At 50.5% G+C, this 18,094-nt stretch overlaps 1 protein-coding gene across 5 annotated transcripts in view; it reads left to right on the forward strand.

The window, feature by feature from the left end:
• Positions 1 to 18,094, forward strand: part of myo3b (myosin IIIB) — an 881,575-nt gene that overhangs the window by 547,735 nt on the left and 315,746 nt on the right. The window lies entirely within an intron of this gene.

Genomic DNA, 18,094 nt, shown 5'->3' on the forward strand with positions numbered 1-18,094 from the left:
TCCGCCACTCATTATGATCATGGCTCATCAACCAACTCAATAGCCTATTCCTGCTTTCCCCCCATATCCTTCGATCTCCTTCACCCAAAGTGCAAAAGCTAACTGCTTCTTGAAAATGTTTTGGCCTCAACTATTTCCTCGCCTTCTTTTTTAAAAATAATTTTTATTGAGATTTTCAAAAACATATCAAAAACAGAAAATAACAACAAGAAAACAGTATTAACAACAACAAAAAGAAAAACACACTAACCCCCAAAACCAAACCCCCAGTAACTACAAATAGAAGAAATAGATAAACACCCGGCATATTCAATAAACACATATACACATTTCTACCTTCCCCCGAAACAACCCCCCTCCCCTCCTCTCCCTCCCTCCCCTCCTCTACCCCCCCCCCCCCCCCCGGTTGCTGCTGCTGCCGGCCTATTTTCCTACCGTTCTGCCAGGAAGTCCAGGAAAGGCTGCCACCGCCTAAAGAACCCCTGTACTGATCCCCTCAGGGCAAATTTCATCTTCTCCAATTTGATGAACCCCGCCATATCATTGATCCAGGCCTCCACGCTTGGGGGCCTCGCATCCTTCCATTGAAGGCCTCAACTATTTCCTATGCTAACGAATTCCAGTGGCTCACCACACTCTGGGTGAAGAAATATCTCCTCATTCCTGTCCTAAATGGTCTACCCCGTATCCTCAGACTGTGACCCCTGGTTCACCATCAGAAACATTCTTCCTTCATCAACCCTATCCAGTCGTGTTCAAATTTTATAGGTTTCTATGAGATCCCATCATTCATGTGAACTCCAGCGAATACAATCCTAATTAATTCAACCTCTCCTCCAGCACGGTAGCACAATGGTTAGCACTATTTCTTCATAGCGCCAGGGACCCAGATTTGATTCCCTGCTTTGGTCACTGTCTGTCCGGAGTCTGCACGCTCTCCCTGTATCTGTGGGGTTTCCTCTAGGTGCTCCAGTTTCCTTCCACATGTCATAAGACCATAAAAAGGAGTCTTACAACACCAGGTTAAAGTCCAACATGTTTGTTTGAAATATGAGCTTTCGGAGCACTGCTCCTTCCTCAGGTGAATGAAGAGGTATGTTCCAGAAACATATATATAGACAAATTCAAAGTTGCCAGACAATGCGAGCATTTGCAGGTAATTAAATCTTTACAGATCCAAAGATAGGGGTAACCCCAGGTTAAAGAGGTATGAATTGTCTCAAGCCAGGACAGTTGGTAGGACTTTAACCTGGTGATGTAAGACTTCTTACTGTGCTCACCCCAGTCCAACACCGGCATCTCCACATCATGGCTACTATCGACACTGCAAACTGCCGGCTCAAAGTGGAGAGGATCTCCAGGGAGATCGCGCATATAGACACTGACATTAAGTTTCTACAAAGATGCAAGAAAGCAGACAAGATCCCGAAAGGGCTACAGATCACAAACCCACTCAAGTCAACCTACAACACAGACTAATCCTATCAAATGTCCTGATTTGAGACAATTCACACCTCTTTAACCTGGGGTTACCCCTATCTTTGGATCTGTAAAGATTTAATTACCTGCAAATGCTCGCATTCTAAGCATTGTCTGGCATCTTTGAATTTGTCTATATATATGTTTTTGGAACATACCTCTTCATTCACCTGAGGAAGGAGCAGTGCTCCGAAAGCTAGTGTTTGAAACAAACATGTTGGACTTTAACCTGATGTTGTAAGACTTCTTACTGTGCTCACCCCAGTCCATCGCCGGCATCTCCACATCATAAGACCATAAAATATAGGAGCAGAATTAGGCCACTCGGCCCATCAAGTCTGCTCCGCCATTCAATCATGGCTGATATTTTTCTCATCCCCATTCACCTGCCTTCTCCCCATAACCCCTGATCCCCATATTAATCAAGAACTCATCTATCTCTGTCTTAAAAGACTCTCATTGATTTGGCCTCCACAGCCTTCTGCGGCAAAGAGTACCACAGATTCGCCACTCTCTGTCTGAAGAAATTCCTCCTCATCTCTGTTTTAAAGGATCGTCCCTTTAGTCTGAGATTGTGTCCTCTGGTTCTAGTTTTTCCTTCAAGTGGAAACATCCACTCCACATCCACTCTATCCAGGCCTCGCAGTATCCTGTAAATTTCAGTAAGATCCCCCCTCATGCTTCTAAACTCCAACAATACAGACCCAGAATCCTCAACTGTTCCTCATACGACAAGCTCTTCATTCCAGAGAGCATTCTTGTGAATCTCCTCTGGACCCTTTCCAAGGTCAGCACATCCTTCATTAGATACAGGGCCCAAAACTGCTCAGCATACTCCAAATGGGATCAGACCAGAGCCTTATACAGCCTCAGAAGTACATCCATGCTCTTGAATTCTAGCCCTCTTGACATGAATGCTAACATTGCAATTGTCTTCCTAACTGCCGACTGAACCTGCACGTTAGCCTTCAGAGAATCTTGAACAAGGACTCCCAAGTCCCTTTGTGCTTATGATTTCTTAAGCATTTCCCCATTTAGAAAATAGTCTTTGCCTCCATTCCTCCTTCCAAAATGCATAACCTCACACTTTTCCACATTGTATTCTGTCTGCCACATCATTGCCCACTCTCCTAGCCTGTCCAAGTCCTCCTGCAGCCCACCTACTTCCTCAATGCTACCTGTACCTCTACAGATCTTTGTATCTTCTGCAAACTTAGCAACTGTGCCTTTAGTTCCTTCTTCCAGATCATTAATGTATATTGTGAAATGTTGTGGTACCAGAACAGACCCTGAGGCACACCACTAGTCACCGGCTGCCATCCTGAAAAAGACCCCTTTATTCCCACTCTCTGCCAGTCGACAATCCTCTATCCATGCCAGGATACTACCCTTAACACATGGGCTCTTAACTTATTCAAAGGTCTCCTATGCGACACCTTCTCAAATTCTGGAAATCTAAATAAATCACGTCCACTGGTTCACCTTTGTCTAACGTACTGTTATCTCCTCAAAGAACTCTAACAGATTTGTCAGACATGACCTCCCCTTGACAAAACCGTGCTGATTCATCCCTATTTTATCATGCACTTCCAAGTACTCCAAGATTTCATCTTTAATAATGGGTCTAGAGATTCGACTTCCGGGCGGCGAGCGAGGAGGTCGCAGGGAGAGGGGCTCCCGCAAGCGCCAGGAAGGAACCCCCCCGACAGGCCGGACGGCGGAGGAGGAGCGGGCGGCAACGGCGGAGGAGGAGCGGGCGGCAACGGCGGAGGAGCGGGCGACAACGGAGGAGCGGCGGGCGGCAGCGGCGGGCGGCAGCGGCGGGCGGCAGCGGAGGAGAAGCGGAGGAGGAGCGGGCGGCAGCTGAGGAGGAGCGGGCGGCGGCGGAAGGCGGAGGCGAGGAGCGACGGCGACAGGGAGGCCCAGCAGCGGCAGGTCCAACCCCTCTCTCCCCCCCCCCCCCCCCCCCACGCGGGCCGGGAACGGTGCGGTAGCGGCGGGCCCTCTTTCCCCCCCCCCAAACCAGCAGCGGGACACCACCTTCCCCCCCCCAACCAGCAGCGGGGACACCAACTCTCCCCCCCCCCCCAACCAGCAGCGAGGACACCAACCCCCCCCCCCCCCAACCAGCAGCGAGGACACCAACCCCCCCCCCCCAACCAGCAGCGAGGACACCAACTCCCCCCCCCCCCAACCAGCAGCGAGGACACCAACCCCCCCCCCCCAACCAGCAGCGAGGACACCAACCCCCCCCCCCAACCAGCAGCGAGGACACCAACCCCCCCCCCCCAACCAGCAGCGGGGACACAAACCCCCCCCCCCAACCCCCCAACCACCCAACCAGCAGCCCCACTCGCCCCTCCCCCTCCCCCCAACTGCAGTGACCACCACGTGGCAAGGACAAAGGGGGACTCTCTCTCTCTCTCCTGGGCGAGTGGAGAGAGAAAACAAAAGAAAAAAGAGACTTATATTTCTGTTCTTTTTTTTAAAATAAAAACCCAAAAGAAAACTGGTAAAGAGAAAAGGGGTGAAATAAAGGGGTAAAGGAAAGAAGGGGGGAAATAAATTTTTCATTTAAAAAAAAAATATATACATATATTTTTATATATATATAAATAAAATTAAAATAGGGTGCGGAAAAGGGGGAAAAGAAGAACAAGGAGAGAAGAAACGATGAAGGGGAAGGGGGAGAAAAAAATGCCAGAAGGGACCCAAGAGAAAGGGGGCACCGGAGGTGGACGGGGCAAAGGGCAAACCAGCTTGGGCGAACGAGTCAACACGCGAAGCAGCGGGAAGAATGTATCGCCGCATCCAAAAGGGCTGGACGGGCGGGCAACCTCTCCCCTGGGGTTAGAGGGGGGCGTGAATTGGAAGGAAGCCATTGCAGAGGTGGTGAGGGAGCAGCTGCAGGCAATCAAGGCAGAGTTAAAAGCAGACACAGAGGCCGCAGCACAGGCAGCAATGACCAGGGCCATGTCAGGGGTGCAGCAGGCTCTGACCAGAATGGAGGAGAAAGTGGATGCCCAAGGGAAGATACTGGAAGCCCACGGGGCAACCATTAAAGAGCTGGAGAAGGCAGCGACTGACGTGAGCGACCGGGTCATGTCCCTGGAGAGGGAAATGGCGAAACTGAGTGCAACACAGGGGAGCCTGAAGGGCAGGGTAGACGACCAGGAGATCAACTCGAGAAGGCAAAACATTAAGATAGTGGGCCTGCCAGAGGGGATAGAGGGTAGAAATCCCACAACATTCGTGGCTGCGATGCTGGGCTCCTTGGTGGGACGGGAAACTTTTCCCACCCCACCGGAAATGGACAGAGCTCATCGGTCACTGCGCCCGAAGCCCAAGGAAGGGGAAAAACCGAGAGCAGTTATAGCCAGACTGCACCGGTACCGGGATAGGGAGACAATCCTGCGCTGGGCCAAGGAGAATAGAGCCTGCAATTGGGACGGGCACGCCATCAGAATCTACGAGGATTTTGGAGCGGACATAGCTAAGAGACGGGCGGAGTTCAACAGAGCGAAAGCAGCTCTCTATAAGAACAAAGTACGTTTTGGTATGCTGTACCCAGCAAAACTCTGGGTCACATACCAACACAAGGAATATTTCTTTACAGCCCCTGCCGAGGCGAATAGATTCGTTGAGGAGCACGGGCTGGAAAAACGCCATGGGAAGTAGGGACGAGGGGCCCATGGCAAGGAGATACGTCATGCCGACGGGGGGGTGGGGAGGGGCGAGGCAAAGCCAGCCCCCTCCCCCCTGGCAGGAGCACCCAGGAAAAACAACCCAATGCCCAAGGGCCCGCTCCAGGTGGGAGGCCAGGCCCCGGCACGAGGGAACGGGAGTACTGGAGAGGGGAGAGGGGAAGGGGGACAGCAACCTCCGAGCGGGGAGCCACCGTGCTAGCAGGAAAGCTAGCGAAGGGGGCGCGCAACAGAGCAGGGCCGCAGCGCACCCCCAACAGGGGGGAAGGCGCCAGGCAGGGGAGGGGGGGGATCACCCATCAAAGGTGGGAGAGCAAATGGGGACAGGAATGGGGGAGAGAGGGGCAATGGAGGGGTACACAGGGGTATCCCCGAAAGGGATAGAGCGGGGGGGGGGGGCACTCGGGGGGCGAGAGACCAGGGAGGGGAAATGCAGGGACGAAGGGACAAAAGAGGCCAGAAAGGGAATAGGGCCACAAAGTGCCACAGACAAGGGCTCGAAACAGGGAACTGCTGCAAACACCCACCCAGTACGGTCTGTGGGTGAAGGGGCCCCCCGGAGTGCAGGGGGCTACCCGCGTGGCGGACACACAGTGGACGGCCATGGCGGGTGTCCCCGGGACAAGGGGGAACCCCGGAGCGCAGGGACCCGACCGCATGGGGAGAGCAGTGATAGTGGACATCCTGGACGGCCCCCTAACAAAGGGAAACCCCAGAGGGCAGGGGCGCGTCCACCGGACAAATATGGTTAACCCCACAGGAGCAAGGGGGCAGAAGCCCCCCACCAGAATAGTCACCTGGAACGTAAGGGGACTTAATGGCCCAGTGAAGAGATCTAGAGTCCTCACCCACCTTAGAAACATGAGGGCCGACATAGTCTTCCTCCAAGAGACGCACTTGAGGGAGCAGGACCAACTGCGGGTAAGAAAGGGCTGGGTGGGACAAACCTATCATTCCTGTTATGGGGCAAGGGCCAGGGGGGTGGCGATCCTGATTGGCAAGAGGACAATGTTTAGGGCGACAAAGACGGTTACGGACCCAGGGGGACGGTATGTCATGGTCAGCGGGGCCCTGGATGGGGCGCCGGTAGTCCTAGTTAACGTGTATGCGCCCAACTGGGACGACACGAGCTTCATCCAAAAGACCATGGCAGAAATCCCGGACATAGCGACGCACCGACTAATCATGGGGGGGGACTTCAACTGTGTACAGGACCCAACGACGGACAGATCAAACCCCAGAACGGGGAAAACCTCAAACATGGCAAGGGAACTCAGTCACTATATGGAGCAGATGGGAGCAGTAGACCCCTGGAGATTCGCCCACCCGGGGGAGAAAGAATTCTCTTTCTTCTCCCCAGTACACAACGTGTACACCAGAATTGACTTCTTTGTGGTGGGGAAAACGGTGCTTCCAGAGATAGACAAGGTGGAATACTCCGCAATTGTGATATCAGACCACGCCCCACACTACATGGATGTGCGGCTAGAGACGGGAAGGGCCCAGCGCCCCAAATGGAGGTTGGACGGTGCCTTACTAGCTGACAAGGCCTTCAGCGAAAGGATAGCGCGGGCCATAGCGGAGTACACTGAGATCAACCAAAACGGGGAGGTCTCACCCTCCACGTTCTGGGAAGCGCTTAAGGCCGTACTAAGAGGGGAAATCATAGCCTACAAAGCGCAAAGAGATAGGGAGGAAAGGGTGGCTAGGCAGAAGCTGGTCGACTCCATACTGGAGGTAGACCATAAATACTCCGAGGCCCCGACCGTAGAACTCCTGGCGGAGAGGAAAGAATTACAAAGGAACTTTGACCTGCTCTCCACCAGGAAAGCAGTACACCAACTCCGCCAGGCACGCGGGGCCCTATACGAACACGGAGACAAAGCCAGCCGCCTGTTGGCCCACCAGCTGAGAAAGCAGGCAGCCAGCAGAGAAATTGCGCAAATCAGAGATACCAGAGGCACGTTGGAAACAGAACCAGAGAGGATTAACAAAACCTTCAAGGCCTTCTACCAAGAGCTGTACACCTCAGAGCCCCCAACGGGGAAGGCTGGGATGAACCGGTTTCTTGACGGACTGGACATACCAGTTGTGGGAGAGGGCAGAAAACGGGATCTGGAAGCACCACTAGCACTGGGAGAGATCATGGACAGCATTAGCTCCATGCAGGCGGGGAAGGCGCCGGGACCGGACGGATTCCCGGCGGACTTCTACAAAAAATTTGCGACAGCGCTGGCCCCGCACCTGCGGGAGATGTTCACAGACTCGCTAGCTAGGGGCACATTGCCACCCACGTTAGCACAGGCCTCAATCTCGCTGATACCTAAGAAAGACAAAGACCCAACGGAATGTGGGTCATACAGACCCATATCTCTGCTGAATGCAGACGCCAAAATACTGGCCAAAATCCTAGCCAAGAGGCTAGAAGACTGTGTACCTGAGGTGGTCACAGAGGACCAGACGGGCTTTGTCAAAGGTAGACAGCTTACCGCGAACATCAGGCGCCTGCTGAACGTGATAATGACCCCCTCCGGGGAGAGAACACAAGAGGTGATCGTCTCCCTGGACGCAGAAAAGGCCTTCGACAGAGTCGAGTGGAAATACCTCATAGAGGTACTGGAGCGGTTCGGGCTTGGAACAGGGTTCACCGCTTGGGTAAAGCTCCTGTACAACGCACCCATGGCGAGTGTACAGACCAACAATACCAACTCCCAATACTTCCAGCTGCACAGGGGCACCAGACAAGGATGCCCACTGTCCCCGCTGCTGTTCGCACTAGCAATTGAACCGCTAGCAATCGCGCTCAGGGCAGCAAAAAATTGGAGGGGGATCCGAAGGGGAGGTAGAGAGCACAGAGTCTCACTCTATGCGGATGATCTGCTCCTCTATATCTCGGACCCACAAAGCAGCATGGACGGAATCATCGCGCTCCTGAAAGAGTTTGGAGCCTTCTCGGGCTACAAACTCAACATGAGCAAAAGTGAGATCTTCCCAGTACACCCGCAAGGGGGGGGGGGGGCAGCACTAAAGGGGCTGCCGTTCAATCAAGCCCGACATAAATTCCGCTACCTGGGGATCCAAATAGCCCATGACTGGAAAGGGATCCACAAATGGAACCTCACCAGCCTGACGGAGGAAGTTAAAAAGGACCTGCAAAGATGGAACACACTCCCGCTCTCCCTCGCGGGGAGAGTTCAGACGATCAAAATGAACGTACTGCCCAGGTTCCTCTTCCTGTTTAGATCCATTCCGATCTACATCCCCAAGGCCTTTTTCAAAGCGCTGGACAAACTCATCATGGCGTTCGTATGGGGGGGTAAAAATGCTAGGATCCCAAAGAAGGTCTTACAAAAAACAAAAACCAGGGGAGGGCTAGCCCTCCCGAATCTACAATTCTACCACTGGGCAGCAACAGCCGAGCGAGTAAGGGGATGGATCCAGGAGCCAGAGGCTGAGTGGGTGCGTGCGGAGGAGGCCTCCTGCATGGGAACCTCCCTCCGGGCCCTCGCCACGGCAGCACTCCCATCCCCACCCAAAAAACACTCCAGCAGCCCAGTGGTGACAGCCACCCTCCAATCCTGGAACCAACTGCGGCAGCAACTTGGCCTGACCAAAATGTCGAACAGGGCTCCCATCTGCAACAACCATAGGTTCACACCAGCACTGACTGACGCCACCTTCAAAAGGTGGAGGCAGGACGGGGGGACACTGACAGTCAGGGACCTATACACGGACGACAGGATCGCAACACTGGACGAACTGACAGAGAAGTTTCAGCTAGCTGGGGGGAACGAGCTACGGTACCTGCAGCTCAAAAACTTCCTACGAAAGGAGACAAGGACGTACCCACAACCGCCACGACAGACACTACTGGAAGACCTACTGGACGCAAGTATCCTAGAGAAAGGGAACTGTAGTGACATGTATGACCGACTGGTAGATAGGGACGACACCGTACTGGACGCAACAAGAAGGAAATGGGAGGACGACCTGGGGATGGAGATAGGGTGGGGACTCTGGAGCGAAGCACTGCATAGGGTCAACTCCACCTCCACGTGCGCAAGGCTCAGCCTGACGCAACTAAAAGTGGTACATAGAGCCCACTTAACAAGAACCCGTATGAGTAGGTTCTTCCCGGAGGTGGAAGACAGATGTGAACGGTGCCAAAGAGGCCCGGCCAACCACGCCCACATGTTCTGGTCTTGCCCCAGACTCGTGGAGTACTGGACAGCCTTCTTCGAGGTTATGTCCAAAGTGGTGGGAGTGAGGGTGGAGCCATGCCCGATAGTGGCGGTCTTCGGGGTTTCAGAACAGCCAGATCTATTCCTGGGGAGGAGGGCGGACGCCCTTGCCTTTGCCTCCCTGATCGCCCGCCGTAGAATCCTGTTTGGCTGGCGGTCAGCAGCACCGCCCAGAGCTGCGGATTGGCTGTCCGACCTCTCGGAATCTCTCCAAATGGAGAAAATCAAATTTGCAATCCGAGGGTCGGACGACGGCTTCCACAGAACGTGGGAGCCATTCATGCAACTGTTCCGGGACCTATTTGTGGCCAATGTACAAGAGGAAGAATAGTCGGGGGAAGGTAGCGGGAGGGGCTACAGGTTCGGTACGGGGGTTCGATGGCTAGCTAAGGCCCAAAACCAAACTAAATAAACATGTTGGGGGGGGGGGGGGGGGGGGGGCGGGCGCAGTTACTACTACGAAGATGCTTACCTGTAAATATGTATGTTAATTTTTGCGTGTTTGTTTGTTGTTTTTTTTCTCCTAACAATTTGTAATTTGTTCAATATAAAATATGAAAACTGAATAAAAACATTTATAAAAAAAATAATGGGTCTAAAATCTTACCAATGACCGAAGTCAGGCTAACCGGCCTATAATTTCCCGTCTTCTGCCTCCCTCCCTCCCTTAAACAGCGGAAGACGTGCTTGTTCGGTGAATTGGAAATTCCGAATTCTCCCTCAGTGTACCCGAACAGGCCTGTGGCGACCTGGGGATTTTCACTAGAGCTTCATTGCAGTGCTAATGTAAGTCTACTTGTGACACTGATAAATATTATCATGCGTCAGTCCCGCCATCCCTGGAATAAGTCTAGTAAACCTTCACTGCACTCCCTCTAGGGCAAGGGCATGCTTCCTCAGATAAGGAGACAAAACTGCACACAAAATATTCCAGGTGTGGCCTCACCAAAGCCCTGTATTAATGCTCCTGTGCTCAAATTCTCTCGCAACGAAGACCAGCATACCATTTGCCTTCTTTACCACCTGCTGTACCTGTATGCTTACCTTCAGTGACTGGTGTACAAAGACACCCTGAGCTCAGAAGAAACTTCTTCACCCAAAGGATTTTGAATCTATGGAATTCCCTGCCCAGTGAAGCAGTTGAGGCTCCTTCATTAAATGTTTTCAGGATAAAGATAGATAGTTTTTTGAAGAATAAAGGGTTATGGTGTTCGGGCGGGAAAGGGAGCTGAGTCCACTAAAGATCAACCATGATCTCATTGAATGGCGGAACAGGCTCGAAGGGCCAGGTGGCCTACTCCTGCTTCTAGTTCTTGTGTTCTTATGTTCTTATGTTCATTGCTCATTCCCCTCTCCTAATTTATAGCATTTCAGGTAATAATCTGTCTTTTCATTTTTCATACCAAAGTGGATAATCTCACATTTATCCAAATTATCCTGCATCTGCCATTCATTTGCCACTCACTCAAATTGTCCAAATCACACTGAAGGATCTCTGCATCCTCCTCACAGCTCACCCTCCCACCCAACTTGGTGTCATCTGCGAATTTGGAGAACACTGGACTAAATCGCTGGCTTTGAAAGCAGACCAAGGCAGGCCAGCAGCACGGTTCAATTCCCGTACCAGCCTCCCCAAACAGGCGCCGGAATGTGGCGACTAGGGGATTTTCACAGTAACTTCATTTGAAGTTTACTTGTGACAATAAGTGATTTTAATTTCATTTTGTTACATTTTGTTCCCTCATCAAATCATTAATATATATTGTGAATAGCTGAGGTCCTCGATGGAATCCCCAAAGGTGTATCTGAAATTCGAAAGGGAGTGAAAGCTGCAGTTTGTATTGTGAAGCTGTGGGGTTTTGTTCAGGCGCTGGTTTTGGCTCTACCCGGGGGGTGGGGTCTGATAGGTCTGCCAAGGTTGTTGCTATGGAGCCGGCCCCAAGATGGGTGGGTGAGGGGGTATGGAGGGGGCCAAAAGCAGGGCCCTGCTGGGTGTTGGATCATTGCTTACCATCAGAAAATGACATCGGCTGCAGCAGCCAAATCCTCCATGGAGAAAATATCCAGCAAAAAGCTGTGGGTGTTCCTCTGCTTCTTGGGAGTCTTCGCTTTTTTTTTTACGACAGGATACGACCAGGAAAAACATAATAATAATAAAATAAGTTTGCGCTTTCTCACAACTCATTTCAACTCTGCATTATAGAAAATATAATACACGTTGATTTTTTTTTGATGTCCTGTATTGCCTGATGCAAGATGCTTCACTGATAAGGTTAATTTTAGGTATGCAGCACTTCATTTTAAATATCTGCTGAACATTGCGGTCTCGTTCTACCTCGATGAGGCAACAAGAGAACCCAGTTCACAATTAAGATCATATGTGGTATAATGTTGACAGATTGTGGTATTTAGGCATCATAAATTGGCAAAAAGAAACATTTCAGTTTAATAGCGACTGTAAAACTTTATGGTGATACTATCCCCCACTCAAGTGCTCAAAACAATCTTTGTAAAGTATGTAGTCATTATCTAATATTAAAAATTGCTATCATTTGGCACACAGCAGGGGTATGTAACAGAGTTACAGAATGTAACGCAAAACAATGCCAATTCAAATCATGTGTCATTAAAGGAGAGCAAATAAATGATATGTGTCTTGTTAAGGACTGTGAAATTAAATTGCCACCTTGCAATTACAAGCATGTATAATGCATTACAGTAAACTAACTTTGGTATTTAGATTTGATATTTAACTTGGTAAATGTAAGAAAGGTTGTTTTAATGTAGTGTGGGCAGCAGTTATATTACAGTGCAACAATATGTTTTTTCTTGTTTTCTGGTTGACATTGATTGCGATACGTGTTACGAGCAGGAGTAAGCCAATCAGCTCCTCAAGCCTGCTCCACTATTTGATAACATTGCCCACATTATGCCAACGACTGCAACTCAAATGTACTCAATTTGCTGTAAAAGAATTTAGGACATTGTGTACGGTCCTATATAAATGAAAGTTTTGTCTTTCATTGCATCTGCATGCAGTAGATGAAATGTCGAGGTAGTGGTATTGCAACTGGACTAGTAATCCCGAGACCCAGGATAATGTTCTGGGGACCTGGGTTTGAATCTCACCTTGGCTGTTGGTGGAATTTAAATTCAATAAAAGTCTGGAATTAAAAGTCTAATGATGACCATGAAACCAATGTCAATTGTCGTAAAAATCCATCTGGGTTCACTAATGTCCTTTAGAGAAAGAAATCTGTAATCCTTACCTGGTCTGGCCTATAAGAGGCTCCAGTCCCACTGCAATATGGTTGACTCTGAACTGCCTTCAGGGATGGGCAAAATATACTGGCCTAGCCAGCGACTCCCACATCCCAAGAACGAATCACAAAAAATGCTGAGTCTCTAAGGATAATTAATCACAGAGCAATCAATTGGTGCCAGGAAAGTGGCAGTAAAAAAAACTACATTTACAAAACAGTTCAACTCTGTAGCTAATACAACGTTACCATTCTGACTTCTCTGGCACCAACTCACTATTGGACAATTGTGTTAAACACTGTGAAGTAACAGCCCATCCACAGGTCCCATAAGATGTTTCATTACATTTGGACTAAAGAAATGTGCAAATAGTATTTTAGATAGATAGATAGAGAAATACAGCACAGAACAGGCCCTTCAGCCCACGATGTTGCGCCGAACTTTTGTCCTAGGTTAATCATAGAATTTTGGACAATTTTTCATGGCCAATCCACCCAACCTGCACATCTTTGGACTGTGGGAGGAAACCGGAGTACCCGGAGGAAACCCACGCACACGGGGAGGATGTGCAGACTCCACACAGACAGTGACCCAAGTCGAAATCGAACTTGGGACCCTGGAGCTGTGAAGCAATTGTGCTATCCACAATGCGACCGTGCTGCCCTTAAGAAGTTAACCTACACTCCATTATTCTACCCTAATCCATGTACCTATCCAATAGCCGCTTGAAGGTTCCTAACGTTTCCGACTCAACTACTTCCACAGGCAGTGCATTTCATGCCCCCACTACTCTCTGGGTAAAGAACCTACCTCTGATATCCCCTCTATACCTTCCACCATTTATCTTAAATTTATGTCCCCTTGTAATGGTGTGTTCCACCCGGGGAAAAAGTCTCTGACTGTCTACTCTATCTATTCCTCTAATCATCTTATAAACCTCTATCAAGTCGCCCCTCATCCTTCTCCGTTCTAATGAGAAAAGGCCTAGCACCCTCAACCTTTCCTCGTATGACCTACTCTCCATTCCAGGCAACATCCTGGTAAATCTCATTTGCACCTTTTCCAAAGCTTCCACATCCTTCCTAAAATGAGGCGACCAGAACTGCACACAGTACTCCAAATGTGGCCTGACCAAGGTTTTGTACAGCTGCATCATCACCTCACGGCTCTTAAATTCAATCCCTCTGCTAATGAACGCTAGCACACCATAGGCCTTCTTCACAGCTCTATCCACTTGAGTGGCAACTTTCAAAGATCTATGAACATGGACCCCAAGATCTCTCTGCTCCTCCACATTGCCAAGAACCCTACCGTTAACCCTGTATTCTGCATTCATATTTGTCCTTCCAAAATGGACAACCTCACACTTGTCAGGGTTAAACTCCATCTGCCACTTCTCAGCCCAGCTCTGCATTCTATCTATGTCTCTTTGAAGCCGACAATTTTCTTATTCTAATTGTTGTTTGAGGTATGTTAGGAATAGATAACTTAAGTTGAAAAATATGATTAATAAATAAAACACCAACAGTAAAAAAAGTGTGTCAGCAAAATCCAGAGAGAAATCATTCCTCAAAGCACTTAAATCATAGAATTGCATTTCTATAAAGGCCTTTTATGATAAAAAACCTTATTTCTCTGGGATTTCAAAGGATTTTTTGCCAAAGTTCTAATGGATTATCGAGAATCCTCATCCAAGAAATTTTAGTCCCACAGTGTGACCATCTTCTGCTAGATTTTTAACAGGATATTGCAGGACGGGGTGAACCTACGATGGAGAATAAATTTGTAAAAAATGTTCTTTCTGATTTCTTAGTGACAAATAGGGATTTCAGTTCCAGACTTTACAACAATAATAAAATGGGCAACAGTGAGTCAACATCCTTTTGTACATCACTCCAGGTTTTTAGTTTCCAACACTTCCTACGTTTCTTTTGATGAGGTCCATGATACTCAAGTCATCAACACAGTATGCCATCAGGATTGTGTCAAGAGTATAGTAAAAATTTAGACTGCTACTTAATTGCTGGTTAAAATTCAAAAAAGATTTTTGAGAAGTTTACAGTATTTAATGTTGTGGTATTAGACCTTAAAAGTGACACCCCAAACTCCCCTTCCATCACCAACTGCCTGCCCCCAAGCACTGGCATTTCCCTCCAACTTACCCCTCTGCCGAGCCAACCTCCCACCCACTCCCCAACCTGCCTCCAAGCTCCTGCCCACTTCCATCTAACTTCCCCTCACACTCTAATCCCCCCAAACCTCACCCTCAACACCTCAATCTCCTCATATGTCCCTCCAACCCCTTACCAACCTCCCAACCCCCAATCTGGCCATCCTTCCTCCCCCCCCCCATTATCCACCCCGCAACAAACGCACACATGCACACACATTCACTCAGGCGCACGCACACAAGCACACACATACATACATACACACAGAGCACCAATTGTTTCTAAAATTTCAAGGATTTTACGTGACATTTTTGAACGGAGAACATTGCCTGAACAGTTTCTGAGCTGCTGACTTTCGAGCAGTTTTGTGATTTTCTGATGTTCTTTTCAAAAAAGGAATCAGGGCTCCGAAGTTGTCTGAAGGTCAGATGCAGCCATGCAGCAACCAGTTCAACTGACCTGACACCAACAGAGCGGCTGTGAAGAAAACTCGTAACATGTAGCCTGACACTTGCAAATTTTTAAACCAGTCTTAAAGGCTTGAAGTTCTGGCTGGACGATTTGGCAACTCTGTTTAAAACCCAGAGCCTGGGTCCCCAAAAGTCACTGGGCCCCTGCTGTTTGCACCATCTGCACCCCCGTCTCTTGGGCCCTGGCTGGCACCCCACTGGAGCAGCCTCATTGAAATTAGACAGGAGTTAGCAACATGTCAGCAGACTGGCACGTTGACCAGTAGCACAGTATTGTCAGCATGCATGCCCTCAAAGAATAAAGTTGATGATGAAAGGTCATTGACCTCAGTTGTTAACCTTTTGTGCTCTCCGCAGAGACTCCCGGACCTGCTGAGTATTTTGGTCACTATGTGTTTTTATTTATGATAGTTATGCTGTTGTACTGCATATATTCAGAACATGACACATACCATGATGTGTTTCAGCTGTGTGACAGTTTAAAATATTTTGAGGAGCCTTGTTTTAAGATACGACCGCTTGGATTTTTCATTCAGTCTTACACACCAGCAATAGCATTATTTTAAATTGGTCATTGCTGGTGTCAAAGAAACACCAATCAAAACATCTGGCTGAAGGACATTACCCTGTCAGGGCAATGGGAAAAAAATAATGGGCGCGATTCGCCCAGAGGGGGAGAAATCGTAAGGCTGGCGTCAAATCCGGGCGGGTTTGACGCCAGCCCCCCCCCTCCCCGACCGGGAACCGATTGTGGTCCCCGGTCGGGGCTAGCATGCCGCCGCCGTAAACTCCGGCATCGCGGGCTTAACGAATTTCGTTAAGCCCGCTTGCCAGAGTTTGCGCCGGCTGACGCGTCATATGACGTCAGCCGCGCATGCGCGGATTGGAAGACTCCAACCCGCGCATGCGCGGATGACGTCATCGCGCATTTGCGCGAAACCCGCGCATGCGCGGGCCGGGATGCCCCTCAGCTGCCCCGCGAAGTGATACAGCGGGGCGGCGGAGGGACAAAGAGTGCGCGGGCATCGGACCCGCTGCCCACGATCGGTGCCCACCGATCGCGGGCCCATGGCACCCTTGGCACGGCCGTGGTACTGCCGTGCCAATCGGTGCCATGGTTTTAAAAATCGGGACTTTACGGCCGTTTTTACGAACGGCCAGACCAGGTGTGTTTGCCGTTCGTAAAAACAGCCGTAAAGGGCTTGGAACTCGGCCCATCTATCAGCTGTGAATCGCTGCTCGCTGTAAAAAAACGGCGGCAGCGATTCGTATCGGGAGTCGGGCGTGGGGGGGGGGGGGAGAATAGCGGGAGGGCGTCGGACGAGCGTGGCCGTAAAATTTTACGAGCCACGCTATTCTTCGCACCGTCGTGAGTGCGAAGAATTGCGCCCAATGTTTTCTGACCCTGAAATAACTACAAGGATATGTTCCAATTTTAATATCTGCTTCAGAAAGGGAGAGTTATAGTATAGTGCCAAAAAACAAACTTTATACTATCCACAATATGGTGTTTGTATTTTTGAATACCTGCACTGTAATTACTGGCTTTCAGTAACAACAGATTTTCAAATAAAACGTTTTGGCAGATCTTGATTTTTCCTGGGCCAGAATTTCACACAGCCCCCTGCAAGTTCTGAGGTGGGGAGGAGTGTAAAATTGCCTGGATGGGACTCCCTCCCAGGTTCTAGCCCACCCCCAACCCGGTTGCAAATTGACATTGGAACAAGCAAGACCTCACACTTCATTTAAGACTCTTAAGTGGCTACTTAAGGGAATTTTCCAGCCCAGCCTCAATTCGTAAGCTGCGGGGAGGCTGGACAAAAACTAAGTTTGACAGTGGTGGGCGATAGCTGGGGGTACTCTGCCCTTCAGGCCCGGTATCCTCCAGACCCCCTTCTCCTGTACATCCTACCCCAAGATCCTGATTGCTCTCCTTGCCAGTCCCCAAGCATTCCCAACCTCGTGGGACCTCTCTCGGGGGGCGATTCTCCGAGCCCTGTGCCGGGTCAGAGAATTGCCGCAACCGCGCCACGATGCCCCGACGCCAACGAGATTCTCCGAGCTGCGGAGAAAAGGCGCCATTTGCGCCGGAGCACTTGGCGCGGCGCCGGGCGCGGGCCACTGGTGTCGGCGCGGCCGCTGATTCTCCGGCCCGGATGGGTTGAGTGGCCGCACGGATATGACAGAATCCCGCCGGGGCCGTTCACCCCTGGTCGCTGCCGGCGGGAACTCTGTGTGAAGGGCCGGGGGGCGCCCTTTAGTGCGGGGCAAAGCGATCCTTCACCGGGGGGGGGGGGGGGGGGGGGGGGTGGCCTCCGATGGGATCTGGCCCGCAATCGGGGCTCACCGATCAGCGGGCCGGCCTCTTTTCCCCCCCCCCCCCCCCCCCCCCCCCGCCACCTTCCGGGCCTACTTTGTTGCGCGGCCGGCCCTTGAACATCCATGCCATGTTGAATGTTGAGTCAGGGCCGGCGCACAGAAGAATTACCCCGCACAGGTTGGCATGGCCCAATTGCACATGTGCGGGTTGGCGCGGCGCCTGTTTGGCGCTGGAAAGGGAGGCTGGAGCAGCATGAACCGCTCCAGCGCCATCCCTGTGGGGGACAGAATCGGTCTTGCCCTGGCCCATTTTGCGCCGTCGTGAAACGCGACGGCATTCATGACTGTGCGAACACTTGGTCTCCATTTTGGAGAATCGCTCCCTTGGATTTAATTCCTGGCAGCTCCCGGGGGTGCATATTCCGGTCATTGCAGTTCTGTTCCTGGAG

The sequence above is a fragment of the Scyliorhinus canicula genome, chromosome 2 (genome assembly GCF_902713615.1).
Source record: "Scyliorhinus canicula chromosome 2, sScyCan1.1, whole genome shotgun sequence".
Taxonomy (NCBI): domain Eukaryota; kingdom Metazoa; phylum Chordata; class Chondrichthyes; order Carcharhiniformes; family Scyliorhinidae; genus Scyliorhinus; species Scyliorhinus canicula.